This window comes from Symphalangus syndactylus, chromosome 20 (genome assembly GCF_028878055.3).
Source record: "Symphalangus syndactylus isolate Jambi chromosome 20, NHGRI_mSymSyn1-v2.1_pri, whole genome shotgun sequence".
NCBI lineage: Eukaryota > Metazoa > Chordata > Mammalia > Primates > Hylobatidae > Symphalangus > Symphalangus syndactylus.
This window is the reverse complement of record NC_072442.2, coordinates 11,047,140-11,058,755: the sequence shown is the minus strand read 5'-3', so window position 1 is coordinate 11,058,755 and position 11,616 is coordinate 11,047,140.

The window sequence follows — 11,616 nt, the reverse complement described above, 5'->3', positions numbered from 1 at the left end:
AATATGTGTACAAGTGTATAACATATCATGTCTATACAAGCAGCATCTCATGTATTCTGTTTATGTGTGTTGATATTTGTTCCAGAATTATTTTTTGTGGCTTACTAAATTATGTCTAGATCATCTGGACAGTTTAAAAGAATTAAGAAACCTTTAATGCAAGATATTTAAAAGAGAAGGAACTTTTAATTTTAGTTTGTAGACTAAAAGGAAAGAATATGAACCCAAATTATAGGTTAAAACAATGCTGACCCCAGATAAAAGGCTCTTTAAATGTGAATATCGTTGCTCTCAAAAGAGATGTGTTTTGTGGCAGTCAATAACCACTTTTGGACTTTTGGTCACTTGATTGGATTTTCCTCTTTCCTTCCCCGGAGAGTGCTGGAGGAAAGTGTTGGAACTCAGGGTGTCATCTTAAGGAGGTGAAAAAGATGTCAACCACAGCAGCCCTACTTTGTAGATACAGTCTTACCTGAAAAACAAAACAAAAAAACGACACAGATGGCATGGTGGCTCACGCCTGTAATCCCAACACTTTGGGAGGCCAAGGCGGGTGGATCACCTGAGGGTCAGGAGTTCGAGACCAGCCTGGCCAACCTGGTGAAAACCTGCCTCTCCTAAAAATACAAAAATTAGCTGGGCATAGTGGCAGGCACCTGTAATCTCAGCTTCTTGGGAGGCTGAGGCAGGGAGAATTGCTTGAACCCAGGAGGTGGAGGTTGCAGTGAGCCAAGATTGCGCCACTGCAGTCCAGCCTGGCAACAGAGCGAGACTCTGTCTCAAAATCAAACAAACAAACAAAAAAAACCCAACTGCTTACTGGTTTCTTTTACACAGGCTGGTACACCAAAAGTGGCTAGCTTATTAAAAAGTATCTGAATGCTTTCCCTTTAAGGTTGAGGAGATGGCAAAAATACTCACTTTCACCACTTCTCCTCAACACAGCACCAGTGGTCTTAGCTAGTGCAATCAGGCAAGGAAAATAAATAATAAACATAAAAATTAGAAAGGCAGAAAGAAAACTATTTATTCTGCAATCAACATGACTATATATATAGAGAGAGAAAATCCCAAGGAACTTATAGGAAAAAAAAAAACCTCCTACAACTAATAAGTGTGTTTAGCAAAGTCACAGGATGCAAAATTAACACACAACAACCAATTGTATGTTTACATACTAGTAATTTACAATTAGAAGCTAAAATTTAAAAGAAAAAGCCAAACCAGTTACAATAAAAGATGAAATCCTTAAGTATATATCTAACAAAACATGTACAGAATCTGTATGCTGAAAATTACAAAACTGTGATGGAAGAAATCAAAAGAAACCTAATGGCAACCTACTATGTTAATGGATGTGTATATTCAATATAGTAAACATGTTAATTCTCTTCAAATTGATTTATACATTTAACCCAATACTAATCAAAATCCTATCAGGTATTTCTGCATATATTCATAAGAGGTAGAATGATTAGATAACCAAAATTATAGTTCATAAAAATAATAAATTGAATCTCACCGAAATTAACTTTACTTTGCAGAAAACATTTTAAAAGAATTGAGAGGCACACTACCAGATGAAAGAAAATATTTGCAAATTCCATAACTACCAAACGACTTGTACAAACAATATAAAAATAGTAAAACTCAAAGGTAAGAAAATAAACAACAAAATTGAAAAATAGGAAAAGGATTTGAGCAAACATTTTAATACAAATAATATAAGAATAATAAATAAGCAAAGGAAAGGGCTTTCAACATTATTCACCTTTAGGAAAATACTAAATAAAACTAGGATGAGGCGGGGTGTGGTTGCTCGTGCCTGTAATCCCAGCACTTTAGGAGGCTGAGGCGGGCGGATCACCTGAGATGGGGAGCTTGAGACCAGCCTGACCAACATAGAGAAACACTGTATCTACTAAAAATACAATTTTAGCTGGACGTGGTGGTACATGCTGTAATCCCAGCTGCTAGGGAGGCTGAGGCAGGAGAATTGTTTGAACCCGGGAGGCGGAGGTGGCAGTGAGCCGAGATCATACCATTGAACTCCAGCCTGGGCAACAAGAGCTAAATTCTGTCTCAAAAACAAACAAAACTAGGATGAGTTACTATTATGCTTGTCATTAGAATGATTAAAGTAAAAAAAAAAATACTTATAGTAAGTTCCAGTGAGGATGTAAAACAGCTGGAACTCTAAGACATTGCTGATGAGAATGGAATATTACATAGCCACTCTAAAAAATAATTTGGTAGATTCTTATAAATTTAAATATACATCTATCATATGAGCCAGAAATCTCATTCTTAGGCATTTATCTTAGATAAATGAACTTTTGTTTTACAAAAAAACTGCATAGGAATGTTTATAGCAAGTCTATTCATAATTGCCAAAAAATGAAAATAAGCAAACATCCTTCAATGGGAGAATGAATAAAAAAAACTTTAGTAAATCTATAAAATATAATATTATGCAGCAATAAAAATGAAAGAACTACGGATACATGTAACAACTTGGATGGATCTCACAGGCATTATACTGAATAAAGGATCCAATCTCAAAAAGCTCAATAGTATATGTTTACATTTACATTACATTGTCAAAAAGGCAAAACTATAGTGGAGGATCATTGTATGCCAGGAGTCGGGTTGGAGGGAAGGGTGTAAATATAAAGGGTTAACAAAAGGGAGGTTTGTTAGGGTGATGGAACTGGTTTTAATCTCGTTATGGGCATGGTTAAATGTATCTATACGTTTGTTAAAATTCATAGAACTGCACATCAGAAGAAAAAAGTGAATTGTATTATATAGTAGTTTAGAAATAAAAAGAGCATTGAAATAATCAAAATTCATAGTAGTTACACTTTTCAAAAGGTCTCTTTTCTTATGTGTCGCAAAAATCTGTAAATGCCTTGCTAGCATAAAAACAAGTCAAAATCAAAGAGAACAAAATAACAATGAAGAGAAGAAGAGTAGTGGCAACAAAGCACTTAGAGGTAAACTGCATTGACACAACTAAAGTACTGTGGAATTCTGCAGTTATGAAGCACAATATCTCTCTTTTATTAAAATATCTTCCTCTTGAGTTTATTGTTAAGAAATTCGGCTCCATGCAATCACTTGACCATCTTTTCTTTTACGCTGATATTCATTTGAATGTTTTGATTAATAAGTTTTTTACTCCAGGAAGGTACTCACCTCTTATTTCTGAAATGCCGCTTGAAGTTCTGCAGACTACTCATATGCATAGTAATATTTGAATTTTAATGTACTCTCTACAGATTAACCAAAAGCACTTAATGAATACTCTAGTTTGCTTAATAAGATATTGCTATTCACACCTCGGGATTCCAGACTACATACATATTAAATAGGAATTAATATTTATGGTCATTCCCATAATTATTCTAAAACAGGGACAAAGCTATGAAGAAATCTCATTTCTGATGTGCAGTTCTATGAATTTTAATACATGTATAGATACATTTAACTATGCCCATAACAAGATTATCTTCTGATTATTGAACTAACAAAAGCCAAATTTAAATGTGTCTACTTCATAAATTTGAAGAGGAATGACTTAATTTATAAGTAAAATGCTTTTTTTTTTGGAGATGGAGTCTCACTCTGTTGCCCAAGCTGGAGTGCAGTGGCACAATCTCGGTTCACTGCAACCTCTGCCTCCTGGGTACAAGTGATTCTTCTGCCTCAGCCTCCCAAGTAACTGAAATTACAGGTGTGCTCCACCACACTCACCTAATTTTGCATATTTAGTAGAGACGGGGTTTTACTATGTTAGCCAGGATGATCTCGAATTCTTGGCCTCCAAAAGTGCTGGGATTACAGGCATGAGCCACCATGCCCGGCCTAAGATCCATTTTAAAAACTCTTCACATGCCTGATAAAACTAAGACTAAACATTGTACTTTAAAACACCTGATTCTTTGAAATCATGCATAGATTTTAGCCTCAAGATCAATCTCTTGCTCCTCTGGCTGAAAATTTTATTGGATTATCCCTTATTGAGGTGTCTATTTTACAGAAACCTACTTTAATCTTTCAGAGAAAATTTTACTGTTTAATATTTAAGGTATTATAAAAGACATGATCTTTCATACAAACAAAGTAGTTTGTTTCTCATTCCTTCTAATTTAACAAAGAAACACTGCACTAAATTAGTCATTTCTTTTATAAATATATCTTTTGTAACAGCACCTAATGTGTGCCAAGCTCTGAGGAAGGCATTGAGAATATAATGGTTTTATAGGCTCAGTTATGTCTCCCTGTCTACTTCTCATGAATTCATCTGTTGAAATCCTAACACTTAGTGCCACATAATGCAATTATATTTAGAGATGGGGTCTTTAAAGGGGCAATTAAGTTAAACCAAGGTCAATAGCATGGGCTCTAATCCAATATTATTGGTGTCCTTATAAGAAAGGAGATTAGGATACAGACACACACACAGAGAGGACCATGTGCCCACTTGAAGGGAAGAAGGCCACCTGCAAGCCGAGGAGAGAGGCCTCAGAAGAAACCCACTTGTTGACACCTTGATTTTGGACCTCTAGCTCCAGAATTGTGAGAAAATAGATGCAAATATGTACCAAACTGGTACTAAAGTCAAGTAGTGAGACAGAAACAAAAACACTACATGAGTAAAAATTACCATAGATTCTATCTAAGAAAATTATGGGGGCTGCAGCAGAATAAAACAAAGGTGCCTGATTTATTTTTCTAAAGGTGATGTTTTAAAGTGAGGATTATATGGTATGATAGTCACCTGGCTAAATAAAAGGAGAATTCTTCCAGGTAGAGAAAATGATAAAAAACAAAACTGAGAAAGAGTTTGTCCCCCTGGAATGACTGAGAAAATGCTGCTGTAGGAGAAATTCAATGAGTGAGGGGGAGAGAGTAGGCTGTGGGCAGAGAAAACAGGCACGGCTGGAACAAAGAGAATATTTTAGAATTTACTTTCTGTTTTTCAGCTCATTCTCTGTTACTTTTAATCTCACCTTTGGCCTTTGAACATCCTTCTGGGAGAGAACTCCTAGTCCTTCTCTTCTGAATTTTTTTTTAGGCCTGCTGCGTAGAGGCACATATTCTTGTGTTTTATTTAAGCCAGAATGTTGCCTGAAGCCACCTTCTTCTAGGTTCTAGTAAAGAGGAAAAGGTTAGACTGAGACATTTCAAGCCCCTTTCTACCTTAATATTCTGTGACTCTCTGCCCTTTTTTGCCTCCCTTAATTATTATATATTGCTTTAGGCTTGGATACACATGCAGGAATAAGACAAATAAAAAAATTATTGTAAAATCCTTAAATCATGGCTCATTACAGAAGAGCCCTTGAGGTGTGCTCTCGTTAGTGTGGGTTGTTTGTGTTTTTTATTTATTTATATTTGATCATTCACCTACTTAATGTTTATTGACGGTGCACTGCATGCTAACTTTGTGCTAGGTGCTTAGTTGTCTATTAACACTGTTCATCTCTTCCTGCTTCTTAGTGTCTAGAGAGGAAAATAGGCACTAAGAAGCCAAATAAATAAATATGTAATACAAATTTTAATGAGTGCTTAGAAAGGAACACACTAAATAGAGTGATTTAAAAAATATGGAAAAAACAATTTATTGGATTGGAATATTCTCACCCTTAAAGGATGAGAAGGAATCACCTAGGTGAAGTAGAAACAAAAAACGTTCCCAGTACAGGAAACTGCAAATTCAAATACCTTGAATCTGGAAGGGATTGTGTATTTTAGGAGCTAGTAACCATACAGCATGGTGAGGGTGTATTGTAACATGGCATCAGATGAAATTAGAAAGAAATGCATGGCTGATGAACATGGGTGAAGCTGAAAGCCATCATTCTCAGCAAACTAACACAGGAGTAGAAAATCAAACACCACATGTCCCCACTCATAAGTGGGAGTTGAACAAATGAGATCACATGAACATAGGGAGAGGAACGTCACACACCGGAGCCTGTTTAGGGGATAGGGGGTAAAGAGGGGGAGAGCATTAGGACAAATTCCTAATGCCTGTGGGGCTTAAAACCTAGATGATGGGTTGACAGGCGCAGCAAACCACCATGGCACATGTATACCTATGTAACAAACCTGCACGTTCCGCACACGTATCCAGGAACTTAAAAGTTAAAAAAAAAAAAAAAATGCGTGAACCACATCTTGGCTTTATAGGATATGGCCAGGAGTGGGTGGTTAGTGGATTAAATAACAAAAATTATAAGCAGAAAAGTTTCAAAAATATTCAGTGGTCAGGGGCCCATTATTTGTTGCCCTTAATAAAACCCAGTCTTCTAAGTTTGTGTGTATTTATTTCTATTTTCTGAACTTTAACTGTATATGGATAATTAATTTAATTCTCTATGCCGGTTTTTATTTAAGCTCCCACACTTATTTTATCTTATTTAATTTAAGGGATTTTAGAGCAGTATTCTATATTATGGGAGAATAAGGAATATATCCCCTTTCACAGGAATAACTTCAATGGAAGAATAAGGATAAAAATAGAGAGAACGTATGTGTGTGTGTTATTATCTTTAAAAAAAAAAAAAAAAAAAAAGTAGTGGCTGACCTCCATCATAGCAGATCTGGTTCAAAGAGCTTGAACTGAAACTTTGCTGTAGAACAAGGTTTAATAAAACTCAGCTCTACCTTTTTTTGAAGCTGGTAGCTAAAGAAACTTCTTTAACAAGTAAAATTAAACTGAAAAAGAATAAATCCATTGTGCTGAGGTTTTCTTTTGAAGTTCCAACAGTGGTATAATTAAAGTCGGATTTCTGTAGGCAGCATGCGGGAAAAAGAGGAGCAAATCAGCTAATATGAAAGGGAGTACCTTAAAAAAACAGTAAAAAGTATTAAGATTAAAGTTATTTAAGAACCACAAACTTCTATTGTGTATAGGAAGGTTGACTTCTTTGAGCTTTTGAAATTACATTTCAAAGACCATGGGAAGACATTAATAAAAAATATGTGGGATGAAGAATAGAAATGCTTTCTTGATATCAGGATCTTTAAAAAAAACAAAACACTGGAAACTCTTGCACATAAAACAATGAAAGTTCTATTTTTGGGACGTGGAAAATAGATGGAAATGACCATAGGACATAAGACATCCTGTAGATCTAGAGCAATCTCTTCCCCCAGAAAATACCCAATCTCAGTTATAGACACATTTTTGGTCAAATTAAATGTAGTATACACTCATTTGGGTAACTTGGAAATTTTCAAAAGGTAGAAAGAATTGGCTTGGACATTTTTACCATCCAAAGGCAGCAACCAATGGCAGTCTAGTATTCCTCCTCCTGTCCACTTTATAATGTTGAGTTGTTTGGCTGGGATTGTGTTCCATCCTCCGTTCAGTGTTCTGCAGTCTCATTATAAAAATGAACACTCGCCCAATAATCAGAAACTTCTGGCAAGCCGATGCCAGAGTTACACAGTAGTCTGTATAGTAGACGTGAGGCCATTTGCTTAAAAGGACCTTTATTGTGGACATTCAAGGTATTAATAATTTTTAATTTTTTTTTAAGTAGAAGTAACAAAAAATAGATGATTCCTAATCCCAACATCCAGGGATAATCACTGTTAACCTCCCTACGTATTTCTTTTTGTTGTTTTTCTAAACCATTGCTAAATTGTTCTCCAGAAATGTCTATCAGTTTACATTCCCACCAACAACAGCTGAGAGAGTCTGTTTCACTACAGTTCCATTAAGAGAATTATTTTTAAACATTATTTATTCCTTCTCAATTTAATACACAAAATGGCATCTTGTTGATTTTTTAATGTACATTTTCTTGATTGTTATCCAAGTTTAAGTCTTTTTATTTGATGATTGTTAACTGCTTTTCTCTTTTGAAAATATCCTGTGCCTTCTACCTTAATATTTTTTAATCCTTTTCTCCTGATTTCTAAGAAATGTTTATGTATAAAAGATGCTAATTCCACCCCTATGAAAATGCTTTTTAAAGGTGCCAATGGACTCTCAATTCATTTTCAGTGTTTTATTACATGGAGAAATGTTAAATTTTTACCTATTCAGGTTTATTCAACTTTTCCTTATATGAATTTTTTCTTGTTTTAAACCCTCTTTGGGACAGCTGAAGATAGACTAAAATATACTAAATATTCATGTATTGGTCTTTTAGATCGTTTTGAAGTTTCATTTGTTACAAGTCCTTTTATTTGTTAATGCATTTATCACAGAAGTATTACATAAATACACTTTTACTGAAGAAGATCAAGAAATATCTCTTTTGAGAAAACATGACTTTTCCCTTGCTTTCATCCCCCCCACCAATTTTTCTATCCCAAAGTAATAAAGCTAACATGTTGACGTATGCAATAAATCATTTTTCTTTGTATTTATCCATGTGCTTGCCCACACTTATATACAAAACTACACATTTACAAGAGTTTTAGATATATTTCTCTATCACAGAATATGTTATTTTTATTATTTTAACAGCTGCATAATACTCCATAATATGGATGTACTACAAATTTAAATAATTATTTAGATAATTTATAATAGATCCATATTATGAAATACATACCCTACATTTAAAGGTAATGATACTGTTTTTCATTTGGTTTTGTTAAGAAATTTTTTTTTGCAATGAACATTGTTTTATTTCCCTCTTTGTATATACATGTGAGTATGTCATTCATGTTCTTAGAATCAGAATTGCTATGCCCAATGAAACACATTTTATTCTAGTAGTTGTTTTAGTAGTTTTAATACATAATATTCGTACCTATTTATGGGATACATATGATATTTAATTACATGCATAAATTGTGTAATAATGAGGTCAGGGTATTTGGTGTATTCATAATCTCAAATATTTATCCTTTCTCTGTATTGGAAATATTTCAAGTTCTCCCTTCTGATTATTGTGAAATATACAACACATTGCTGTTAACTATAGATGCCTTACTCTTTTATCAAACACTAGAATTTATTCTTTCTATTTAATCGTATGTTCATACTTATTAACAAACCTCTTTATCTACCATCGTCATGCACAATCCTTCTCAGCCTCTGGTATGTATAATTCTACTCTCTACCTCCATGAAATCAACTTTTTAAATTTCCACATATGAGTGAGAACATATGACATTTATTTTTTTGTGCCTGGCTTATTTCACTTAATGTAATCACCTCCACTTCCATCTATGCTGCTACAAATAAAATGATTTCATTCCGTTTTATGGTCAAATAGTATTCCATTGTGTATATATACTACATTTTTTAATTCATCTAGCTGTTAATGAGCACAGGTTGATTCTGTATCTTTGCTATTGTGAGTAGTGCTGTGGTAATCATGCGGGTGCATGTATCCCTTTAATATACTGATTTCTTTTTCTTTCAGTAAATAGTAGTGGGATTCCTGAATTGTACGGTAATTCTATTTTTAGCTTTTTAAGAAATCTCCATACTGTTTTCCAGGGTGGCTGTACTAATTTACATTCCCACCAATGGTATATTAGTTCCTTTTTCTTTGCATTCTTGCCAGGATACGTCATTTTTTTTGTCTTTTTATGACAATCATTCCAACTTGAGGAATATGATATCTCATTGTGGGTTTCACATATATTTCCCTGATGATTGGGGATGCTGAGTGTTTTTTAATATACCCATTGGTCATTTGTATGTATTATTTTGAGAAATATTAATCTATTCACATCCTTTGACAATTTTTGAGATGAGATTATTTACTTTTTTCCTGTTGAGTTGTTTGAGTTCCTTGTATATTCTGGATATTAGTAACTTGTCAGATGAGTGGTTTGCATATATTTTCTTCCATTCAATAGATGTTCTTTCCATTCTGTTGTTTCCTTTGCTCTGCAGAAGCTTTTTAGTTTAATATGGCCCCATTTGTCTATTTTTGGTGTTGTTGCCTGTGTTTTTGAGGTCTTAGCTGTGACTTCAAAATCTTTGCCTAGTCCAATGTGTTTCCTCTATGTTTGCTTCTAGTAGTATTATAGTTTATTATATATGTTTAACGTTTTAATCCATCTCCCATTCATTTTTATATATGGTGAGAGATAGGGGTTCAGTTCTATTTTGCACATGGATATGCAATTTTCCCAGCACCATTTTTTTGAACAGACTGTCCTTATCCCAATGAATGCTTTTGGTACTTTGTCAAAAATCAGTTGGGTCTAAAATATGGGTTCATTTCTGGTTTCTCTATTCTGTTCCTTTAGTCTGTGTGTCTGTTTCTATACTAATACCATGCTGTTTTTTTACTATGGCCTTGTAACATATTTTGAAGTCAGACAGTGTAATACCTTCAGCTGTGTTCTTTTTGCTTAGTGTTGCTTTGATTATTTGGGCTATTTTTTGGTTCCATACAAACTATAGAATTACTTTATTCTATTTCTATGAAAAATGACATTGGTATTTTAGCAGGCTTTCCATTAAATCTTTAGATTGCTTTGGGTAGTATGGTCACTTTAATGATATCACTTCTGACCCATGAGTATGGGATGTCTTTCCATTTGCTTGTATCATCTTTAAAATTTTCAACAGTGTTTTGTAGCTTTTTTTGTAGTAGTAGTCTTTCACCTTTTAGGTTAAATTTATTCCTAGGTACTTTATATATTTTTTGAGCTATTGAAAATGAAATTGCATTCCTAATTTCTTTTTCAGCTAGTTTACTGTTAGTGTGTAGACATGCTACTGATTTTTGTATGTTGATTCTGTATCCTGCATTTTTACTAAATTTATTCATCAGATCTCAGAGTTTTCAGGATTATTATTGATGTTTGAGAACTTGTGCCTTCCATTTTATTGATTTCTGGGTTTTTTTGCATATCCTTTATTCCTTTATTTCTGTCTTATGTTTTATTGTGGTTTGGTGGGTTTCTGTAGTGGTAACACTTGAGTCTTTTCTCTTCCTTATTTGTGTTTTTACTCTACCAGTGGGTTTTATGTTTTTGTGGATTTTCTTTTTTTCTTTTTTTTATGATTAAGTACAGAATTTACTTAAACACAAAGCTTGGAAATAGCCACCTGGAAACATCAACCCTAAATGAATGGGATCAGCATTCCAAATTAGAGATGTTAGGATTTCACACACAGAGGGAAAGACAGAGAAGCCTTAGCAGAATCACAACGTTTTCCATTCAAGAGTAGTGCATAGGTTGCAGCAACTTGGTTGGTTACAGATTGATACACTTCAAGAAGGTTACTTTATCACTCCATGAGAAGGGACAATGATCCGAGGAGGTCTTATCTTTGGGGCTGCTTAGGCTTCCTAATTACTTACAGGAAAATTCTTAGAAGTTGCGCCTATATACCACTGGACTCGGGTTACATGGCCACATTCCTCTCAAGGCTCAGAATTACCTAAAGGTCCATAGCTTTAAATTGGAGTTAGTTGATCTTTGAATTATTTAATTTTCTACTGAGATAAAATTACTATCTCCCTTGCTGTTTACCTTTCAAAGAGAGCTCCCAAGTTTTTCAGAAATACATCCTTGGGTCATTAAGCTGAAAAAAAGGTTTAGTTAGTTTCTATAAAATACAAAGTTAGCTGAGTGTGGCAGCTCATGCCTGTAATCCCAGCTACTCAGGAGGCTGAG